The sequence below is a fragment of the Crocuta crocuta genome, unplaced genomic scaffold (assembly GCF_008692635.1).
Source record: "Crocuta crocuta isolate KB4526 unplaced genomic scaffold, BGI_CrCroc_1.0 scaffold194, whole genome shotgun sequence".
NCBI classification, from domain to species: Eukaryota; Metazoa; Chordata; class Mammalia; order Carnivora; family Hyaenidae; genus Crocuta; species Crocuta crocuta.
In genome coordinates, this window is record NW_027530084.1 from 2,456,635 (window position 1) to 2,481,512 (window position 24,878).

The 24,878-nt window shown below is 37.9% G+C and overlaps 1 protein-coding gene across 1 annotated transcript in view; it reads right to left on the reverse strand.

Annotated features, from left to right (window-relative positions):
- KLHL32 (kelch like family member 32) overlaps positions 1-24,659 on the reverse strand; it is a 113,831-nt gene extending 89,172 nt beyond the window's left edge. The window contains exon 1 of the mRNA XM_077764733.1: positions 24,563-24,659. The gene's annotated coding sequence lies outside the window, so the exon portion shown is untranslated. The remainder of the gene's footprint in view (positions 1-24,562) is intronic.
- Positions 24,660-24,878: the final 219 nt, after the last annotated feature.

Sequence of the window (24,878 nt, forward strand, 5' to 3'; positions counted from 1 at the left end):
GTTACAGGTGGACAGGCAGAGCCCACCTAAAATGTTTTTCCCACTTGTTCTCCTGCCCAAATGGTTTATACAACTACAAGTTTGGGAGTGGATTATGCGGCAGCAATCAAATATTCTTTATTAAGCATCTTTGTATCTTTGTAGAGAGATACTGGGTTTCTTCCGATTAGATGCCTGCAGCTTAAAAGCAGACCTATTCAAAAACACGAAGAACTGGAGAATTAATTTAACTTAATTGTGCTTCTTTTCTGCTATGTTTCTTTTGAAGGTAATCATTGAACACCTGCTTCCCCAGTCGTGAAATGTTTTCCTTTCCAAAGGGCATAATTTTACATAACCCCCAAATCCAAACTAATGAAGTATTTCATATTAGTAGAAAACTAAAAAGCTAAAAGGGTAAGTGTCAATGGCTGTCTGAACAGCAAAAGGGAGCTGAACGGACACATATTTGTGTACCAGAGAAGTATCAGTTAAAAGTCTGCTCCCTATCTTTACCTTTTCATTTCTCTTCTCTTCTACTTAAAAACATAAATTCCCCAAATCTCCATTGCTTTCTATACATGTCAAAGGTTTCCACTCCCTTGGCCATGCATACTTAACACATTCAACAATTAAACTGTATAAAATGGGGAGTTCAGGGGAAAAAGAAAAAAACACCTTCAGTAAGGTCATGATGCCACAAAATGCATTCCTCTTGTTGGGGCTTTGTGAACTTTAAGCAAAATCATCACCTCTTGTCCTTTTGGTTAAGACCATGTGTAAGCAAAATAATACCAATAATGCTGCTTTTAAAGATGCTCATAAATATGATGTGGGGAGGTGGGAAGTTAAATGGTTAAATTGCATTAAATACCCACCTATAATATTGTTCATGGAAAAAATAATCACTGTTATGAAAACAGTGCCATTATGTTTCCAGTTATAAAAAATAAGAAATGTGTATTCCATAAAATTCAGGAAATACAAAGTATAGGAAAGAAAACAAAACTCATTCATGTTCATCATGCAGAGATAATCACTATTAATGTTTTTGTGTATATACTTATAGATTTATTTTGAAAAAGTCTTTTAGATGTCAGAGAAAGAGAAAGAAAAAACTGTATTCAGGGGCAGAACAAATCAGGAGCAGCCACAGGCACTTGGGGGCAACCCACATTGGTGAAGAGCAAGAGCCATATGTAAAATCAAGTCAACCTGGTTCAAATCCAGCCCTAATACTTACCATTGGCTATGATCTTGGTCAATCACTGAACTTCCCATTGTTCCTCAATTACAAAATGGGCTCATGGGGTTGTCATGGAGATAATGAATGAAAAGCTCTTACCACACACCACTTAGCACATGAGAGGTAGAGAGTAGATTTGGTGGGCAAGATATAGTAAGAACATATTTCAGCATTGTTGTTTGTCATCCATAAACCCTGACTCAACACTGATACAAGGAGGTCAAAATGAAGAATATGGTCCCTTTAGATATCTAAGTCGTAAATAATCTGTACCATTAAGTCAGGGAAAAGAAGGATGGCCAAAGTAAAAAATATAGTTGAGTTGTAAACTATTACTTGTTAATAACTTCCACAATTATATAAGTAGCCCAAACCTTTCTTGGCTCTGAATTCATTTTCCCAACTACCTATTAGAGGATATCTTCTCTTGGATATTCTACAGAATGGAATGGATGGAGATATGACTGGATTACCACATTCAACCATCCACATCAGGATCTCAAAAAGTGGCCCATGTTCCTTCCTTATAACTGGTCATTCACCAAATCCTATTTGTTCTTCCTCCTTAGCAGTTCTTATTCTGTTCCTCATCATCTCCTATCCAGACTTCCTGAAACAGGGTTCTGAATTAATATTTCTGTCTCCAGTATCAAATTCTCAAACCTCTCTTTTTACAAGAATCTGACCATATTGATCATCTGTTTAATAAGATCTACCTCAAGAAACAAGAAAAAAAAATTAAAAAAAAACAACAACAATCTAACCTTACACTTAAAGGATATAGAAAAGAAGAACAAAGCCCAAGATTACTGGAAGTAAAGAAATAATAAAGATCAGAGCAGAAATAAATGAAATAGAGATTTTAAAAAAATAGAAAAGATCAACGAAACCAGCAGCTGGTTATTTGAAAAGATAAAGAATACTGATAAAACCTTTACCCAGATTCATCAAGAAAAAAAGAGGACAAAATAAATAAAACAAGAAACACAAGAGCAGTAACAACCAACACCACAAAAATATTAAGGATTAAAAGAGTCTATTATAAAAAATTATATGCCAACAAATTGAAAGAAGAAATGGATAAATTCCAAGAAACATATATAATCTTCCAAAACTCTGAATATAACAATTACTAGTAAAGAAAATGTATCAGTAATCAAAAAACTCACAACAAACAAAAGTCCAGGACCAGTTTCACAGGTGAATTCTAGCAAACATTGAAAAGCTATTTTTTTTAAGTTTATTCACTTATTTTGAGAGAGGGAAAGAGAGAAGAGAGAGAGTGTATGTGTGTAGGGGTAGGGCAGAGAGAGAGGGAGAGGCAGAATCTCAAGCAGACTCCATGCTCTCAGTGCAGAGTCCAACATGAGGCTTGAACTCACAAACTGTGAGATTGTGACCTAAGCTGAAATCAAGAGTTGAACATCTAACTGACTGAGCCACCCAGGTGACCCTAGAGAAGAGTAAGTACCTGTTGTCCTCAGACTATTCTGAAAAATAGAGGAGCAAGAGAAGCTTTCAAATATATTATACAAGGCCAGCACTGTCCTAATATGAAAATTAGACAAATGCACCACAAAAAAAGGAAAAGAGGCGAACATCCTTAATGAACATAGATGCAAAAATCCTCAACAAAACATTAGTAAATTGCATTCAACAATACATTAAAAGGATCATTCACTAAAATCAGCTGCAATGTGTTCTGGGAATGGAAGGATGGTTCAATATCCACAAATCAATAAACATGATATACCATGTTTAATAAAAAAGAAAATAAAATAAAGAATAAAGAAGAAAAATCATGATCATCTCAATAGATGAAGAATAAGCATTTGACAAGGTTCAACATTCGTTCATGATAAAAACTCAACAAAGTGGGTTTAGAGAGATCATACCTCAACATAATAAAGGCCATATATTACAAACCCATAGCTAACATCATACACAGTGGTGAAAAATTGAGAGTTTCCCTTAGAACAGGAGCAAGAGTAGAGTATACACTCTTGCCACTTTTATTCCACACAGTACTGAAAGTCCTAACCATTGCAATCAGAAAAGAAAAGGAAATAAAGGCATCCAAATTGGTAAAGAACAGAAGAACTGAAAATTTCACATATTTTCAGATAGCATGATACCATACATAGAAAACTCTAAAGATTCGCCCAAAACACGATCAGAAGTAACAAGTAATGTGAAGTAAAGTTGCAAGATACAAAATTAATATACAGAAATCAATTACATTTCTATATATTAACAACAAAATAGCAGAAAGGAAATTAAGAAAACAATTCCATTTATAATTGTACCAAAAAGAATAAAATATCTAGGACCCGGTGACATGGACCTTATCAATATTTTTCTACATTTGTCTTCTCAGGCAAAGGAAACAAAAGCAAAAATAAACTATTGGAACTACACCAAAATAAAAAGATTTCACACAGTGAAAGAAACCATCAGCAAAATGAAAAGGCAACCCACTGAACAGAAAAATATACTTGCAAATGTTGTATGTGAAAGGGGTTAATATCCAAAATATATAAAGAACTTATACAATTGAACCCCCCCAAAACCCCAAATAATCTGATTTTAAAATGGGTAGAAGACCTAAGTAGACATGTTTCCAAAAAAGATATACAGATGGCTGATAGACACATGAAATGATACTCAACAACACTTAATCATCTGGAAAATGCAAATCAAAGCCACAGTGAGACTTTACCTCACACCAGTCAGAATGGCTAGTATCAAAAAGACAAGAATTAACAAGTATTGGGGAGGATGTGGAGAAAAGGAACCCTTACACATGGCTGGTGGGAATGTAAATTGGAGTAATCACCATAGAAAACACAATGGAGGCTCCTCAAAAAATTGAAAGTAGAAATACCATATAATCCAGCATTTATTTATTTATTTACCCTCCCCCAAACCTGAAAATACTAATTTGAAAAGATATGTACATCTCTACGTTTATTGCAGCATTATTTACAATATCCAAGGTATGGAAGCAATCATGAATGGATCAGATGTGGTACATACACACTCACTTACACTCACACAATGAAATATTACTTAGCCATAAAAAAGTAGATCTTGCCATCTATGACAACATGGATGTCCAGGATGGACCTAGAGGCTACTATGCTAAGTGAAACAAGTCCAACAAAGACAAATAACATATGATTTCACTTCTATGCAGAATCTAAAACCAAAACAAATGAACAAACAAACAAAAAGCAGAAACAGACCCATAAATACAGAGAACAATTTGATGCTTGTTTCTCAGAGGAAAGGGAGGTAACAGGACGGGCAAAATGCATGAAGGGAGTTGGAGATATAGGCTTCCAATTATGGAATGAAGAAGTCAGGGATAAAAGGTACAGCATAGGAAACGCAGTCAATGGTATTATAACAGTGTTATATGTGACAGATGGTGGCTACATCTGTGATGAGCAGAGCATACCATATAGACTTGTTGAATCACTATATTGTACACCTGAAACTTGAAACATTAAGTGTCAACTATACTTCAGGTAAAGACAGAGAGAAAGAGAGAGAGAACCCATTAGTGGGTTCCCATTTTCTTATAGTTAAAAAGCCAAACTCACTAATATTTTATAGCCTTCTATGATCTAGACTCTGATGACCTCCTTACCCTAGCGCGTAATAATCCCACCCACCCTAGCTTAGTTTCAGCCATTTCAATGGGCTACACATTCACATCTTGTACCAGGACCACATCAGGCACTGGCAATATAATGATGAGGAAAAATAGGCAAGTTGCAAGCATAGTAGAGTATATAGTATACTTTACTGGAAGAGCAAGCCATTAATCAAAACACATTACAAATAAATGGAAAATTATAATTGAGGTAAAGGCTACAAATGGTGGAATACAGGGCTGTAAATGCCCATAACAGGTGATTTGACCTAGAGGGTACAGTTAGTAAAGGCTTCTCTGAGAAGCCACAAGGAGCTCATAGCTAAAAGAAGAGCAGACGCTAACTTGGCAAACGACTGGATGGAAACGTGTATTAACTATACTTTCTTATTTTATGTATTCTTGATACTCTGGCATTTGGGGCATCAAATGCCCCTCTCAGTCCTAGCCAATTTTTAGAGATAACAAATACTTGCTCAAAAGTACACCTCCTATCTGGCTTCTACACTCTAGAAAGCAATATTCCTCTACTCTAATTATCCCCGGGCTGAGTACTCAACAATTACAGACAGCTCATGCATCCCAGAGCCTTGCTTAAACTATTTGAACTAGATAATCCTAAGCCTGCTTTCCCTGCTTTGCCATGCCTTTCCTGCAGAAGCCACAATAAAGGCCTCTTGTCTATGCGTTCCCCTCATTCCTCTAACCTCCCTACCAACTCAGGTGCTTCCCTTGTTGTTCTGAAGGCTATTCTGGGCCCTTCTCCTCTTGGGAACTGTAACAAAGTATCTTTTCAATGGCAATTGCTTCCTGATCTGTCAGCTTCACCATACCTGAATAATAAAACCTACATTTCATTTTTTTTAATTTTTTAATGTTTATTTGTTTTTGAGAGAGGGAGAGAGGGGGAGAGAGAGAGGGAGAGGGAGAGAGAGAGAGAGAGAGAGGGAGGGAGGGGGAGGGAGAGGGAGAAGGAAAGGGAAAGGGAGAGAGCTAGCTGGGGAGGGGCAGAGAGACAGGAGGACGCAGAATCTGAAAACAGGCTCCAGGCTATGGGCTGTGAGCATAGAGCCCAACATGGGGCTTGAACCCATGAACCGTGAGATCATGACCTGAGCTGAGGTCATATGTTTAAGTGACTGAGTCACCCAGGTGCCCCTGAAACATACATTTTAAAACAGAATGCTGATGGGATTGCAGTGAGAATATTCCAAACAGAGGAAGCAACATACGCAGAATTCCTATGGATGAAAAACCATTTTTCCACTGCTCTGTCTGCCATCCTTTCTAAATTAGCACACCCTCCTTCCTCTCCATGTTATCCTCTATCACATTAGTCTACTTGATTGCTTTTAGTACTCATCACTATCTGTAATTATCTTCTGCATTTATTTGCCTACTTAGTTATGATGTGTTTGTCCCCCAGCTCACAATAAGTATGTTCTATGGGAGAACGCACCTATTTTATTCACTGCTTTATCCCTGGTGCCCAAAACAGTGCTAGGCACATGGTAGGGTGAGCACTCAAGCCACACTTGTTGAGTGAATGAACCCATCTCATCTTTTCAGCTTTCTTGGTTTAGGCCAAATTGACCACTTCCTCCTTTGTGCCTCCACCCTGCCCTCTGCAGGATTTCTAACACAGCACTTGTCACTATGAATGCCCTTTGATTATAGATCAGTCTCCCTCTACTAAATCTAAGCTCCCTAGTGCTAAGGTTTGCATTGCGTCTCTGGTATCTAAGGGAACAGATGCTGAATACACAAGTTTAATGAAAGACTCTCCATGGGCTTTTTCTATTTACTTAAAGCCAAGCAAAACAGAACATGCCATGTCTTTCCAACATATCTATCCAATTCTGAACATGATTCAAATCAGCCCATATTTCATATCTCATTGGCCTCCCTCACTTTCCTTCTGTTTGTCCTTCTTACACATACACACAAAGGCAAAGCCATTGACCATTCAGTTTTCCAAGTGGAAAAACTGGTAATCATGACTATAGTTGAAAGTGTTAATGGTCGAATGCAATAAAACAGCTCTGCTGTGGGCAAAAAAAAAATAATATATATATATATATATATTGCAATCCACTCAAAATTTCTTTTTCAGTCCAAGAGAGAATTATTTCCTCCATCAATTGGCTATTCAGGTCAAAGTACCTTAACAAATGATACTTTGTTCTAATTTTGAGATTGTCACCATTCTCCTACATTCTATGACTTCAAAATCCAAGCACCCAGGTAGAGGCAGTGATTTTGAATGGAAATTACAGCTCAGCTACAAGAAACTCTCTTGAGTAAAAGGACAATCTTTTTTATTTTTCTAAAAAGGTTTCACTTCTGTCACACTGCTTCTCACTTGAAATTTAGTTTCTATTCAGAATTATGGTGCATACATTGTTGTTCTTTGGGGAATCTTTTTAAACAGTATTTATTTTCCCTCGGTTTGGGGCTATTTGGTTTCTCTTTTCTATTTGTTTCTTATAGTGTGGATGACAAGTTAAATAACAGAAGAAGAACCATAAAATGTGTCCCCAGTACTATATAGCTATGGAATAAACACTACTGTTTCAAGTGCAATAATCTTTAAACTTAAATATGCCTCAAATTCAGTCTTTCTGTGTGGTCTATTCCCCTAATTAAATCATTAAAATGGTGATTCCCCAGATTAACTACTGAACGTAGTAGAGAAAAGAAAGCATGAAAAAAAGCAAATACTCTTTTATTTGGGGTTCTATTCAAAAGTAATTACATTTGTGAGGCAAATTATTAGGTGGTAAGGACATGAGTGGGAGAAGGCAGGACAGTTTGGGGGCTGTGGGTAGACCTGTGGCTCTTCCACCACCCTTCACCAGCCAGGAGAGGTAGCAAGAGTCTGCCTCCAGGATGTCCCCTGCTGGGTTCGCATCCGGGGCATAGTGACTGGCTATTGTATTATCAAGTGTCTCTCTCTATCTCAATTAAGCAAATACTAATAGTTTGTGACCAAAGTCCCTACAAGATTTTCTTTGTTTTAGAATTTTGAGCAGATTTAAGCCTACCACTGAACTCCCTTGTATTCTAACACAGTTTCTTGAATGGGAGAAAAACCTGTTTGCAGCCTTACAGCTGGGGTCGGCATGTTCCCTGCATGTAACCCACGACCTAGCTTCTGTAAGCAACAGCCAAGGGATGTTTCCTGATGTGTGGCAACAGTGATACAAACTGAGAATCGACAACGCCTGTTTGTAATATGGAGTCTATCTTTGTTTCAGCCACACCCAGGCATCCCTTGACCTTGTGCCCATCCAACACTGCAGTTTAATCATAGCCCTGCCACAGGAATCATACAGAACACAGAATAGAGCTGTCATCTTGTGATTGCATCTACTGTAGAGTGTCCCCAACATCTGCCCCATAAATACTCTTTCCCAAATCTAGGAGTCCTTGTTAAACTGACAGGATTTGCCAATCTGATGGAGATGCTTTGATTTAATACTAAAGATACCTGGGGCGCCTGGGTGGCTCAGTTGGTTAAGCATCCGACTTCGGCTCAGGTCATGATCTCACGGTTCATGGGCTCGAGCCCCACATTGGGCTCTGTGCTGACAGCTAGCTCAGAGCCTGGAGCCTGTTTCAGATTCTGTGTGTGTGTCTCTCTCTGACCCTCCCCTGCTCACGCTGTCTCTCAGAAATAAATAAAACATAAAAAAAAATTAATACTAAGGATACCCATGCAAAACATGGCCTTAGTAACACCTGTTTCTCTTGTTGCCTCATCTAGTTCTGAGAACATTACTGACTTGTGAAATAAAAATAAGCCATCAGCAACCTGTATCAGTATGGAAAACTATGACCTTGTGTTCAAGATAATAAAAAAACTTCTCTCAAGGTCAAAATAAAAGTAATGTCATTTTGATTTCCTGAATCTTCTCCCTCTAAAATGACCAAACTGAATAAGATTCCAGATTTTTCTAGGTAATAACATTTAACAGATAAGACTATTTTAACAATGCTGTGTTTCACCATTATATTATTATCCTTCATATCCAATTATTGATGCCCTTCAGTTGTATCCTTCTTCAAAATGTCACCTAAATTACTACGTGTCAGTCAATACTTTACTATGGATAAAGATGATCAAAAGACATAACAGTTTCAATGAACACCATGTAATAGCATACTTAAAACGTTCCACTAAAAAAATGTTGACATTACATCATATATTAAGAACCCCTCTAAATAAAAAGGCACCCTTGTTATGAAAGTCAAGATTTTTTTTTAAAAAAGACTACTTTCAAATCTAACCTAAATAGCTTTATATATCCACTCTGCATTTAAAACTAGTATGGTTTGATTTTTAGCAATGTTAACTACAAGTTAAATAAAAGTGTTGGGTTGGCTGCTTATAGGGACCAAGTACCAAGTCAGATATAATAAATATGAAACCGTTTGTCACTGACTGGATCCTAATGCTTTCTACTTCAAGTCTCCTATAACATACCAAGTAACTTCTCACTAATCTATTAATGTATATGTCTTCCAACAAGTAAAAATGTTTCTAGTAAACTAGTAGAAATAGGTTTGCATCTTATGATTGTGTATCCTGTATGGTGCCAATCATAATGCATTTATCATAGATTATAACTGAAAAAAATTGTTGGATTATGAATTTTAAAAAGGAGCCCATTTTTTAAAAAACACTTCCATGACTTCAAATGGAAAGAGGAAATGATAGTTTTTTATATATAGGTATTTTTTATAGTTGGGCAAAATAAACAGATCTCCCAAAATTAACTAAGAAAGGTGCTCTCAAATAACTGATCTGAGTATGAGAAATTTTCTCTTGATGTAAACCACACATCAACTTTTTCATATAACTGATAAATATGGTGAAAAGCCCACTTGTGACGCCAGATGCATCAGGCCAAGCTTATACGTTGAATTTTGGGTCTTCTGACTTTCACATCCTGGGTGTTTTGTTTTTGTTTTTGTTTTTTTCCTTCCCAGAATGTTGAAAAAGAACTCTCCCTCTCTTGGCATTTAGTGATAACCGGAAACATACAAATGTCCATGCTGTTTGTCAAAAGCATATTATTTGTGAAGTACTTAAAGACTGTTAGACTCAACAGACATTAAAAAGCTTGCAGGAAAGGGAAGTTCTGTATCATATGCTTTCCCCTTCTGAGGCGGGAAGGCACAGAGGGGAGGGGCAACTAAGATCAGATTCTACATTCTAAGAAAGCCAGCAAGCCAGCCCACTCCAGCTGGAAGGATTGTTCCCTCTTCGTACTTCTAATCACAGGAGCCACTTGTATCATTCATTTAACCCTTTGCCAGTGGTTACGTACTTTTCTCCCCCATTTGTGCACAAAGGTACAGACTGTATCTGTACTTCAGATCTGCCTCTCTGTTTTTATAAGCAACTACTTAATTTTGATTGATGGAGAGTGGGTCAGCAAGACAGAATGTCAGACCTTTAAAAATTCAACTCTTACTGCTTTTGTTTTTTAGTTTACAATAAAACAAATTCTCTTGTTCCTTAAAATATTTTACTATTTTAATTTTAAAATATTAAATAAATTTATGAAATATTTAAGTAAAACACTTTTAAAGTACATGCATAGAATGTTAGCCACACTGGAGATAAATACAGCAGCCCAAAGAGAAAATTTATTGTCTAAACTTTTCACAATCATATGTTATTTTTAGGCTATCCTTCAGTATCAGGTGTTTTGCCATCTTATTCTTTATGGCTCAGAAAAAATTGTAAGTTCAACTGGTTGTCCATATTTCTTTGGGTTTATAATTTTATCTTGCCCCCGTCTCTTCTGTTAGGTCTTAAGTTGTGAGGACAAGGAACTGGTTGCATCTTCAGCTTAGACACGTGGGGAAAGCACGCGATTTGAAGCTGACCCATCTGGATGGGCTCAGCAAATGGTTAACCTCTCCAAGTCTAATTTTCTCAACCAAAACATGGCAGAAGTGATCTATGGTAAGGATTCCCAAGAGTGCATACAAAGTGTCTTCCACATAGTTGAAGCTCAACTTACATATAACATCTCTTGTTATGACTACACTCTTTTTAAAATGCTATTAACAGTGCTTAAACTGTAGCTTTGCCTATGCTGTAAATTTTATTCACTGGGTGAAAGGAAGCAAACACTTGAATGTCTCATGTGTACTTAATTTTTCTACCAATACCAGCAGAAATCATAGTTGTCATGTAAAGTTATTCATTTCTTCTGTATTTAAGAAAGACTTCACCTGAGATAAACAAGGAAAACAGACTGAGACATTATACTGGCCCATCACCAAGTATGTATTACTGTAATGCACTCTGGTTCCCATGCTCTATATTACACGTAGCAGAAAAGGCACATGAAGAAATCTACGGATGGAAGAACTACATTTCTTTATGACCTTCTTTGAAAGATAAACTCCTTGGGGAAATACAATTTATTCAGATTATCAAGACCCTGCTGTGCAAATCTACAGTCGGGGAGCACACTATGGAGATCAAAAAATATTTACTTTATTCTTTTGGGTATAAAAGCTTTTAATGAATGCATAATTAAGGCAAAAAAGTGTATACAGCTTTAGAAATTCCACTGCTGAGCCATTAATATCCAAGGCACCATACCCAGTTGTGATTCCACCTGTTTCCTATTTGGATTACAACCTCGTTATAAATCAAGGTATTACGTGACTACAGGGCCTGGTGCTGCAGAAAAGGACTGCACTCCAGGAGTAGAGGAGGCAGTATGAAGGGCTTTGGTGTGGGTGTGTGGGCAAGGGCTGGCCCCTGGGAACATGTTGAAACAAACAACCAAATAAACAAAACCCAAACACTTTAACAGCCTTGAGATGAATCATGTAAAAAAAAATTAGCATGTTTATTATGTATGTAAAGGGATCTGTGAGTTTTCTCTATAAGATTTTACATGAAGGTTGTTGGGGTAAAGTTAATTTTTAAGAAAGAAAAAACAAGCAATTCATTGACAATGCAGACCACATTACTTGTGATATTGTATAATAATGTAAAAGTGGGTATTTTTATCTGGTATACCTTATTTTTATCTCTGCATAAATATACAGAGATATATTTGTATAGAAACATATACATACATATATTTAGACAACTATATGCAACTATATATTCTTATATTTATATAAATATGTATATGATACATTCTGATTCAACTAAAACAAAATATTAGCAGCAACTGAAAAAAAACTACAGGAAAAAAAACCTCAGCATGCTCTAATTCTTGGAGTCTTTGAAGGCCTATTTAAATATATTTGTGGTGTATAACAGAGGAATTTCACAATTAGGTTACTAATACATTTTCATAATCAGTTGTATGCATAATATCCAAGACTCATGAATAATTTTATATTGTTCCTTGGGAAAGTCTGTAGTAAGCTGGAAATCTAGGAAGGAAGCACAGAGACACGGCCACCATCAACAACTAATAATTCGAGCCCCACTCGCCATGTGTGGCAAAATGCTATTGCAAAGTTTACTAAAGCTGGCTCAGCACATCAAGCAATTACCACTGAATTATGGACTATAAAGGAACTTAATGTACACATACTTTTCTTTCTTTAATTGAAAATAGTCTATCTGTGCAACTAGGGCTTTAAAATTTCAGTAACCATCAACTTTTTTTGAACTCTGAGAGGCAAAATCAGGTTTAATTTTTTTAAAGAACAACATAGAAGTTATTAGATATATTTCCTTACTTTGGTACACAAAATCAGAATGCTGAAAATGAGCTCAATTCTGCAGACAGTCTATGTGGATAACTGTACTTAATCATTATTATACATAAAAAATGAGGTTTGAAAGGGTTTTTTTGGTAGTTTGTTTCAAATCTACATTGTTTCGACTTTTTATATTTTGGATGTTGTGAAGGATACATAACATTGATATTTGTATAAGTACAAACTAGAACCAGTTTGAATTTACCTATTATGATGATGCTTTTGAAATCCAAGTATCGGTGATTCACCAGACACATAATCGATAGGACATGGTGTGGCAACAGCGTCTAAAGTATTGGTTCTCAAACTGTGGTCCCCAGACCAGTAATGTCACTGCCAGATGAGATCTTCTTAAAACGCAGATTCTCAGTCTCCTCCACAGGCCTCCTGAATCAGAAACTCTGGTGGTGGGGCCCAGGAGTCTGTTTTAACCAGCCATTCAGGTGATTCCACATATGTTCAAGTTTAAGAACCACTAATACGGAGTATGCATTCAAGTAAAGGATAGAGGACTCTGTATTCTTGCAGCAGAACTGTCTGACCCCAGTCCTTCATCCTAGCCTCTGCAGCGGGCAAACATACTGACTGCAGGAAGCTGAGGCGGAGGTATCTCTCCTAGAGCTGATTTAATGATACAGACAAGCAGTCATTTCCCTAGGGCCTGAGCATATGTCCTTCAATGGGGGAAAAGGCCATAAGCCTGCTCTTAAGGCCTCATGGGGATAGAGAATGAGAAAGGCGTGGAGAGAAAGTCTAGGAAGGAATGACAATTGGGAGGGAGGTGGGCATATTGATAGCATTCTCCTCATGGAAAAACTTATACTTTTCTTCTTTCAAACAAATTCACTGCTTTCATTTCCCCTAGTTAGGAGACCTTCCTTAGGATACCATACAACTATATTATAAAAAGTTCCCATCACAGGGAGGTTTCATGCACATGTAGAAGGAACTCAAAGATGCATTTTTTATCAAGTACTTTGCACTAAACTGGAAATAAAAGACTTCTTCCATTTTTTCTTGGATTCTGTATATCAGAATGGGGCAAGATGTTTTATTTCCAGGAAGGGCGAGAGAAACAGTAAAACAAAACTGCCTAACTACAAAGCATTAATACCATGTAGTGTGCTGCTTTTAAAAGCACTGATTTTGCTATTTATTAAAGTACAATTTCAGTGTATGTTTTCACAGTTCAGAAGCAGGGAGAAAATGATGGTTCATGTAAATTATTTGTGATTTTTTCATCCCTAAAACAACAAATAAATGTACTTCTACAAAATCAAAGAGAAGGGGCTAAAAGAAAACAAATACCTTTTATGTTATGGTGATTATTTTCAAAATTTTCAGGAACAGATTTACTTGTCCAATACGTTGTCAATTGGAGATATGTAATAAAGCTGCTGACATTTCCAAGAATGAAGGAAGACAAGAGTGAGAGGAAAAGGAAAGAAGATAACTGTAAAATTAATAAAGGAATTCACAAGTGAAGCATTCTGTTCCACTGGCTCTGGTTTCTAGGACACCTACTACAGGTTGAATACTGCACTATCTCATTGAATCCTCCAACATCTCTAAGAGGTAGATTGTATACAAGATGCAATATCTGTATTTTACAGATGAGGAGTAGAGGCAAAGCGGTTAAGTAGCTTGCCCAAGGTCACATAACTCTGGGACATAAACTTATATTATGGGGAAACAGGTAAGTAAATCAATGCAAACAATATGATGTAATCAGCACCCTGGAAGACTATTCATAATTAGTGAAGAGGAGAGAAATCTGGCTCCAACTAGGTGGATTGACCAGGCAACTCTGGAAGAGAAGATAACACATGGGTAAGGTACTTAAAGGTTAAAGAGGAATTCATAAGGTGACAAAATGAGGGAAGAATAACACATGGAGAAGGAGGCTTCATACGAAGAGTTTTAGGTACAGAGAAATGCATGAAGTTCATAATGACTGTGGCATCACACATAGGTAATAGTTTTTTAAAGGGGCTAAAGAGATAGAAGTTTCATAATAAAGATGGAACCTGGGTGTCAAATTAGGAGAAATGAACCTTATCCTGAGGCTGTGGTGAACCACTGATTAATGAATGATTTTAAGCAAGACTGTGACATAATCAGCCTTTTATTCTTTTGTCACAAACCAATCAATTAGAATTTCTGAAAGCTATTTTTACAAATCAGTGGAACAGAATTTCAAATGAGGTAGGTACCTCCTTTGCTCCACCTCAGGGTGGAGCAAGAGTAAAGGCAGATTCATTGGCTAGCAGGAAGTTTCTTCAGTCCATGAAATAATGAAAATTTAACTGAAGATAGTGATAACAGAAATAGAATGAGAGGGATTTAAAGCAGTAAGGGGGGTTCACACAAAAACCTGTACACAGATGTTTATGGCAGGTTTATCCATAATTGCCTAAACTTAGGAGCAACCAAGAAGTTCTTTCAGAAGGTGAAGGGATAAATAAACTGATACATCCATGTAATGGAATATTATTCAGTCATAAAAAGAAATGGGCCATAAAGCCACAAAAAAACATAGAGGACATTTAAATGCCTATTAGTAAGCAAAAGAAGCCAATATGAAAAGGCTACATACTGTCTAATTCCAACTACACAGCATCTGGAAAAGGCAAAACTGTGTAGACAGTAAAAAAATCAGCGGTTGCCAGGGGTTGAGATGGGGAACAGAGAGATGAATAGGCAGAGCACAGAAAAATTTTAGGGCAATAAGACGACTCTGCATAATACTGTAATGATAGATACATTCCATTATACATTTGTCCAAACCTATAGAATGGACAACACCAAGAGTGAACCATAATAATACAAACTGTGAACTCTTGATAATGATACATCAATGTGGGTTCATCAATAGTAACAAATGTACCACTTTGGTGGGGGGTGTTGATAATGAGGTTATACATATGTGGGGGCAGGGGTAATAATCAGAAACGTTGGTATCTTCCTCTCAAGTTCATCACAAACCTAAAACTTCTCTCAAAAAGTGTGTTTAAAAAAACTAAAGAGGTTGAGTTGAAAGGTCTTGGTGGCAGTGTATGTGGGGTACAAGGAGATGAATGATTTTAGGATGACTCCTGGGTTTGTGGCTTGGGTTCACACTCAGAAAGGTCATGTGCCCTGGGATATCCAAGAGGAAATGCTGATTAGGCAGCTAGCAGAGATAATAAAACATGTCATTTTTGGGTACAGTAAGAACAGAACATCAGGGAGACAAGAAAGAAAAAGAACAAGGTTGGAAAGCTATTGTGTAACCAGGTGATAGGATCCAGCTTGGGTTTTAGGGAAATAAATTGTTGTGTGGGTCATTAAAGTGACTTAGATTCTACAGCAAGGTGTTGATTAGCATTAGACAACAGGCAGGGGGCACAGTTGAGCTACTGCCCGCATGTTCCAGAAAGGTAATCCAGACCTGACAGATGTCCGTGATAATGAAGATTTTGAAAACAAGGCATATTTAACAGCTGTTTAAGAAGCTAACCCAATAAAATTTAGTAGGATTCATGATCCCATGGAGCAGTGTAAGATTCTAGTAAGGCTTCTGCTTTCGAGTACTGTAAGGATGATAGTTCTCTAACAAAGATGGGGAGGAGAAGGGAGTGTGTGAGACTGGGTACAGATGGATATGAAGTGTGTGTAGGGGGGCGGATATCAAGTGCAGATATTAGCTGAGCAGAGAGGTCTGGCGCTCAGGAGAGGGGACTGAGATAAGTAGCCCTCGGCATGTGAATGAAAGAAAGCGACAGTAAGCAAAGAGTACCAGCAAGGAGCCACTGTGCCCAGATGAAGAATGAAGGAGCTGCTCAAAGAAGAGCTTATATAGGATCTGAATGAAAGGAAGAATTAGGAGAGAGTCTTGAGAAAAGAAAACTGTAGCAAAGAGTGGAGCTACCAGTGTGGAAATGCTGTAGAGCCGTCACATTAAGACACCACAAGGGGCCCACTGCATTTGGTAATTAGGCAGCTTTGGGACCTTTGTTGGAACAGCTGTTGAGGAGTAATGAGGCAGAGGACTGAGTTCAATAGGATTGAAGAATGAATAGAAGATAAGGAAGTGCAGACACTGATCATGGTTTGGTAGTGAATGGAGAGGGCTGTGATACTGAGAGAAGAAGAATAGTTTGTCCTATCTTATTGATCTATTTTAAAAATGAAAGGAAGGGGCCAGTGGAGAAGGAGACATTGAAACCACAGGAAACAAGGAAGCACACGATAGAGTCAGGGGCAGAAAGCCTACTTAGCCTTAGAGGAAAGGGCAGACATTTAACTTTGAGTAGAAACATACAGAAGGTGGATGGTAGGTGGGGGATGAATATCTCAAATGAAACACAGACTTTCTTATAATTTCTCTAATTTCCCAGTATTAAAAATAGAATTAAATGAGATTGATATTTGTTTGCTTTGTGTATTGATTCTGAACTCCAACATTCATAAAACATTGGAAACATTTTACTTTTGAGAAAAATATGCTGAACTTTCAAAATTGCCCAGCTAATAACAGTTAACTCAGAATAAAAATTACTAGTAGGAGGAAAATCCTTCAAGGCAATCTTTATTCTCTTTAAAATCTTACAAACAAGGATGATACATTCAATCTCAGATTATCCACATACCAAATTAAAATGCCAAAATGACCACTGGCCAGCCAGCATGCCTCTGAATTGTCACTACTGACATCCTTTGGTATGGACCTAGGGAATAAAAGCCACCCTAATAGCATATAAAAAAATTAATTGGGATCTTAAAATGACTACTAAAAGATCTTATGATACATATTAGAGCCAAATATTAATGCTATTTGGCAAATATGACATTCTAAATTACCTGTACCAGAGAGCATATACTCTAGACTACAGCAAATAATAAGTAGTCATTTTCACTGATTAAAAAAAATCCAAAATACTAAACCATTGGTAATATATTTTCCAAACGTTGTCCTCTAGCTTTCTCCAAATAGAAGAGTATCAGCTCCAGTGAACTACGGAACAGCATGTGGTTGGTGTATTTGATTAGGGGCATATTAAATATATATGCTGGTACAATCATTTGTCTTATCTAATGTGGAAAAAATAGGTTGGTGTTAGAGAAAAATGAGCATGAGTTCTAACTTCTCAACTTTGAAGATAAATTATTCTATTCAGAACACCCATCATGTATTATATATTTAGGAGATACTGTTAATTTAATAATTAAAATTATAATAATACATTATTTGGAAGAGATAACTTTCTATACGTCACCATAGTGTTACTTAGTCAAAAAATCACAACCTTATTATAATGTTGTAAAATATGCCAGATCCTCAGTGCCAAATGCAAACCCCACAGAAAGTATTTCCAACTTACAAAAATGTATTCAATGGGTAAAATTAATGACTGACTTATTAATATATTTTCTTCTCATAATATACAATCTCAATATGGAAAAAGCAGGGCAAAATTACTAAATGGATGCACTATTCACTCCCTCAATACATACTGCTGTGAACTGAACTGTATCCCTCCAAAATTCCTGTGTTGATGCTGTAAGCCTCCACGTGATGGTAGTTGCAGATGCGGCCTTTGGGAGGTGATTCAGAAGAGTGAATGGGGGGTTGGGGCTCACGTGATAGGGGTTTGGGGCTCACGTGATAGCATTAGTGTCCTTATATGAAGACATGTCTAAGAGCCTGCTGCCTGTACCCTGCAAGAACACAGCAAGAAGGCGGCCATCTGCAAGCCAGGGAGAGGGCTCTCACCAGAACCTCACCGTGCCGGCTGGCACCCTGACTTCGGACTTCTAGTCTCTGGAGCTGTGAGAAATCACATCTGTTGTCTGAATTACCCAGCCTGGGGCATTTTGTTATGGCAGCCCAAGCTGACAAATACACAGCCTAAGTTTCTGTGATGAGAAGGGAGGTAAGACACAGAGAGCAGTTAGGCTTGATCCCTGCCTTAAAGAGCCCCAGGGTAAACTGAGGTGGGTGAGACATTCTGCAACCACATTAACCCATGAGAAAATTGATGCAAAAGCAGCAGTCCAATACTTTCAGCTTCTGTGAAACTATTTCAAGGATCCAGTATTTCTCAAAACTGAAAGCAGAAAACATATATTCTTGGTAAAAAAAAAAAAAAAAACAAAAAAAAACAAAAAAAAAACAGTAAAATAGCCATTTATAGGAAAAAAGGGAACAGAATATCCAGAATTGTTTCTAGTACCCTCATCAGAGATTAACATTCTATAAACCTTTGTACCTTCACTGGAGAGAGAAAAATGACTAATTCTCACGGTAGCTCATTTAGTGTAAACTAAATGAAGACAACGGATGACTAATAAACATCAGTCACAGAGGAGGGAGATTTAGGGAGCGAAGCTGCTTGCTCCCTCTCACTCCTTTACGTTCTTGGCTTTGGAATGATTAATAGGAAGAATTTTGGCTTTGCTTTAGTAGATGATCCAAATGTGCACACTGTAAACAGAACAACACCTTCAATCTGGTGAAATGATCTTTTACGCATATAAAAGCAGAGAATTAAACAAATGAAAAAAAATAATAAAAGAAATGCCCCTCTGTTTTCCTGGCGGTGATAAAATGTTCTACCTAAAGCACGCATGTCCCTTCCCTCTCCCTTCACGGCTGCGCATCTCCTCTTTCAGGTCACGTCTTTCACATAAAAGTGCTAAACTAATGCCGCTTAATGACAAATTAATGTCCATGAATAAAAAATACACCTCTAATAGCATAGAGTAATTTGCCATTACAATATCATCATTGGACATGCCCCTGGTTTAATACGATGTATTTAATTCATAACCTAATGAGTGATATATAAAAAGAGGGAGATGAACCCTGCAATTACATTTATGTGAGTCTGTCACCTTATTTGTAAAACCTTAGAGTCATTTACATTCAAATTAGAACAAATGAGTGATTTCACAAAGTGCAGTGATAAATGACCACAGCAGCCCAAGACAAAACTGTATTTCCTGTGAACACATTAACAGTTTCCTATTATTTGTTAAAAATTACACTGCATATTGCCCAGTGTGGTGTGAATAATGACTTTTTTACTGATTAGGTCAGAAGACTAATATGTAGCAAAATAAATAATTTTTCTTTTCATTTTTTCTGATTTTTGCTTTAAATTAACTACTGAATTCTGGTGGATTCATACTGCCACCTGCTGCCTAGGAATAGATACTAAGAGTATTTTCCTATCAAAAGGAGTTTATTCACCACTTCGGTGGCCTTATTTAGAAAATCTACATGACTGTTCCTTCCTGTCAGTATATTTCAATTGCATGTCATACTCAAGGCTGATACTTGGCAAACAAAAAAAAATACTTGCTAATTAAGCAATAAGATATACTATTTATTCTTTGGGGGAAGTGGTACATAATGCACAAACTTTTTTTATAGCTAACTACAAAAAAAAAAAAAAAGACATTTTCAGTGAAGCATGTGTCTCCTAGTGCATCACTTTCAGCGGACACAAAGTCCAGTGGCCAGTTCCCCTGGTTTTATGACACGGGCATCAGGAAAAGAGAGGGTTGGGGAGAGGTGTGTATGCGATGTTTTCCCTATTCCTGCTCCTTGGTACAATTTGAGGGAGCTGAAAGGCTCTGCTGCCACCTAGCCTTCTCCTCTAATGGCAAGTCCCAGAATGAAAGGTCACCTGAGAGGTCAGAGCACACAGTAGGCTAGGAAAGGCACTACAGTTGCTGAGGAGGCTGGGGAAGAACAAGCCTGGCCTCAGAGACGAGGGCTAAGGATGCTCCAGAATGGTCCTCAGGGGAGCTATTGGGCGTTTCCACCAGGTCACCATCCTAGATCTGAATTTAAGTTTCTCCATCCATAAAAAGACAATAATAGTCACCTGCTTTAAGGGGTTCCTTAGCAGAGGGAAAATGAGAATCATTGTCCAAAACACTCAGTATGGAGAGACCCTCAATAAAAGCTGTTTCCCTACCCTAGGAAAGATAATGATGACTCTGGGGACTATGGTTTGGCATGGAGAGAGGCTAGAAACAAGCAGACCCCTCAGGAGGATATGATGAAATCATCATAATCTATAGTCAACAACGAGAGCCCCCCAAAAGAGTAAGAACATTAGTGGTGAAGAAAAGGATCAGATCTGATAGCTGTTTGGGAGGTAGAGTCAACTCAGCTTCGTAACTAATTGGATATGATGATGAGGAAGGAGTCAAAGACTATGTCCAAATTTCTAGACAACTGACAGATTGATGGTACCATCAATAGAGAAAAGTATAGGTTTTCTCAGGGTAAGCTTGAACTGCGTATATGATATTTAGGTGGAGATGTTCAGCAGCTAATTTTAAAAGTCTAGGAAAAATCAGAGTTTGTGAAAACAAACTGGATTCAAAAAGTCTGTAATGTTTACCTGAGGAACTCACTAATCCAGGGGACACACTATGTACCACTACATCTGCAGCCCATCACTCCCAAGAATGGTCTTCAGAGTTCCTTTATAAGATTTAAAATGGTGAATGGTGGGGCTACTGGGTGGCTCAGTTAGTTGGGCCTCTGACTTCCACTTAGGTCATGAACTCCCTGCATCAGGCTCTGTGCTGACAGCTTGGAGCCTGGAGCTGCTTCAGATTCTGTGTCTCCCTTGTTCTCTGCCCCTCCCTGCATGCACTCTATCTCTCTCTGTGTGTGTCTCTCTCTTTCTCTCTCTCTCTCTCAAAAACAAATAAACATTAAAAATTTTTTAAAGAAAATATTCCAAAAATAAATAAAATAGTGAACGGCATGCATAGAAATATGTATACTCTGAAAAGCAAGCTAATTCATGCATTTTACTGGACCCATTTTGAAGACAACTGCTCTTTAATAAGTTTAATAAACTGCATCTTTCTGATGAAATTCTTAAAAAGAGCACAATGTACAAGGAAGGGGAGTAGGAGGAGGAGAGGGGAAGAAGGATTCACATTTTATTTGGACCTGGATCTCAAATAGCAGGTGAAAATCTGACAGGTCATGCATATTAAGAGTATACTAACAGGACAGGCCACATAGGAGAGTCATCTGGAAGTACATGGCCAAGTGGGTAAGGAAGGATACAAACCTGAGCTGCTGTTGGTAAATCCCTTAGCTTGGGATGATAGGCCACTGCTGTAGCCATTGCTCATTTCATGCCCCCATCCCCACCAATACGCATCTTTCCCACTGCTGGTCTCCCCATTGATTCCACAAACATACATTAAGAACCTGTGTGTTCACAAGGGCCTGCCATTGAGAGGGCCTGGGGACTAAAAATGAATAAGGTGAAGACCCCAGAGCCTAGGAAGCTAATTCAACAGCTGTTCTCAATGACTGAGGAAGACTGCTCCCGTGGTTTGGGGTCCCTGCCCTCAGCAGCCTACCAGAGGGAAAGCAAGAAAAACGAGAGCACACAGTGGACTCAAGGTGTCCCTTCCATTTGCTGGGGCCAGGGGGAGTGGGGCAGCAGTGGCATTTACACCTGTGTGGAGGAGTTTCAGGCCAGGCAATAGCTGATGGCTCCAAGACTCAGGGAGTTTCAACCAAGAGGTTCTCCTTAAACTCATTTTTTAATCAACACCAGAGGACAATAGGAGGGATCAGAGCAAGATCTATTTTTCACAACTCTGGAAGAAAACCAGAGTGGCAATTTCATAATAACAGTTAAGACCTGACATCTTAGTGGGGAGAACGGCTTCACAAATTCCTAGTTTGATAAAGTACTAAACAAGAATGGAGAGTATATTAGCTTTGATTGATAGGGCACAACTTCTCTGGATATTTTAAGCACTGAAGATTTTTCACTGTAACAAAAATATTTTAATATACCCAATAAAATGGTTGCATATGAAATTAAGAATCAGTTGAATGACAGATAATATCAAAACACTGTAAATAGGTAGTTAAAAGACTATGTCAAAATATAAAAGCAGACTGACTCAATCTGGTAATTTTATAATCCTAAAATGTAGGAAGGTATATATTTTTAAAAGACTAACATAATGAAGATTTTTACATACACATGGTTTTCGTTCCCTTGAGGTTTTCTTCCCCAAGTTGGACACCTCGCAATATCACAGATAAAAAGGAAAAATAGAGTTTCATGAGAGAACAAAATGGTAACACTGGAGAAAAGAAAGTGAAAATTTCAACCACTGATCAAGTAGGCTAATAATAAGCAAACTGTCCACAAAATATACCTGCATGCAAGTGACATTTTTTCCTCAACACAATAATGCATTGCAAAAATTAAGTTCCAAAGCACACAAGTCATTTGCTCTCTCAACAGATTCATCTGATGGGTTAGGGAAAAATACTCATGAACTTCTGATGTTCATGTGGAACTCTCATTTACAGAAATCACAGGTGTGCATAAACAAATGTACACACACACACACACACACACACACACACCCCTGTATATACATACTATCCTAACACGCATCATGATAATGAGCACTATAACCAAATTTTTGGCAACATACATTATTGAATATTACCTGCCATGGAAAAAGTGAATCAGGTGATGATGCTGAAGGCTCAAGTTGCAATATTTGATGTAAAAATGTCAAATAAAAGTAATTTCAATTTCACAAGTCAAACACACATCTCTGAAGTCTCATAACCTTTCTCTGTTATTCCCACTTGCTACTTGCAGAAAGGGATTAAAAACAGCTCTCCCATACCACCCAACACTATTGAGGGGAAAAGAAAGGAAAATAAGATGAAAATAGTTAAACATTTACTGTCAGATTAAATGTACTGAGATCATGATAAAACTTTCATCTACTGTGTGTGAACTGTTTCTCAGGTGAATGTGGCTGAGGTTGCTGGGAAGATGCAATCAGATGATAACATGAGAAAGAGATTTAGTAACTACCTAATGAGTAACAGAAGTCAACAATAATGGCTGTATTTAGAATTAGGGAAAATGACTAGGAAGAAAATAAAATAATTGGGCAGGAAAACAAATAGGATTTTTGTACCTACTAACATGTCATATGCACAAGGACAGCAGAACTAAATTGTGTGGATTTATCACTTTTAAAAATTTATCTTCACTGTTGTTACAATGCTGTAATAAATGCAAATAAAAATCATGCCAGTGGAAGAAATGAGAGGGTCCCACTACAGGGAATTAGCACTTAATTCTGTAAAATAAAAGAGCCCACAGCCACACTGTCTGCCTAAGACATCCCGTATCTTCTTACTGAAACAAGTTTTTATCCAAGAAGAAAAAATGGTCTTCAGAATCAGAAAAGGCCTATCACTCATCAGCTATATCACCTCAGGCAAGCTGGGTACATTGAAAAATCTCTGATTTTTCACCCATTAAAATGTGCAAAGTTGTTATAAAGGCTGAACATGGAACACGGGTGCTCAGTGGATGGGCGTCTTCTCCCCCTCCCCCTCTCAGAGCCCCTCCTGACCATCTAGCACAGCAGGGTAGAGTACACAGACCACTTGGCACTCTTCCAGCACCTATTGCCTGGAAAGTTCATATGGTCATTAGCTATATATGACTTTGTGATATATTAGCTACTGTTGCTGAAATCTGAAGTGACTATCCAACTTGTTATGCATTTGGGGTTATTCCTGCCGCCTGATAGCACTGCTTCAAGTGAAGGCCCTTCTCTGTGTCATCTCCCCAGGGCCTTGGCAGTAAACCCTGGGCACGACTGCTGATTTCCTCTGTTGCCCAAGGGTAGTGAGGATCTGGCATGGGCAGGAAGTGTGGGGGACATGAGAGCTTCAGCTGCCCTTCTGGAAGTCTCCTGGTCTGTGTTCTGGAGAGATTCTACCATCACAAGCCACACACCCCAGCTTCCATTTTACACCATCTTGGCACAGGTGGAGTGGGGGAGGGTACAGCTGATGACTGCAGGGGGAAGGGCACAAAGGGCACAGTGCAGGATGAAGGCTCACATACCTGGATGAGATAGTGGGAACATAAATTGAGAAGCTCCAACAGCTGTAGGTGACTGCCAGCTGCTAACACATCCTGGATCACGCCTGGCTCCAACAAAATCTGTTTTGGTTTTTAATAAAAAGAAAACCATCAGTTACTTACAAATTACTACTTGCTTAATACTCAATCTAAAAATATTTAAATTGCTGCTTAACATACTGTATCCGAATTAATAATGTGTTTTATTATGGAATTCAGTTCTTTTTCTTCTGTTCTGATGAAGCTATGGCCCTCAGTCTGATAGCTGGGTTATCACTTCCAGAACTCATTTCCCATG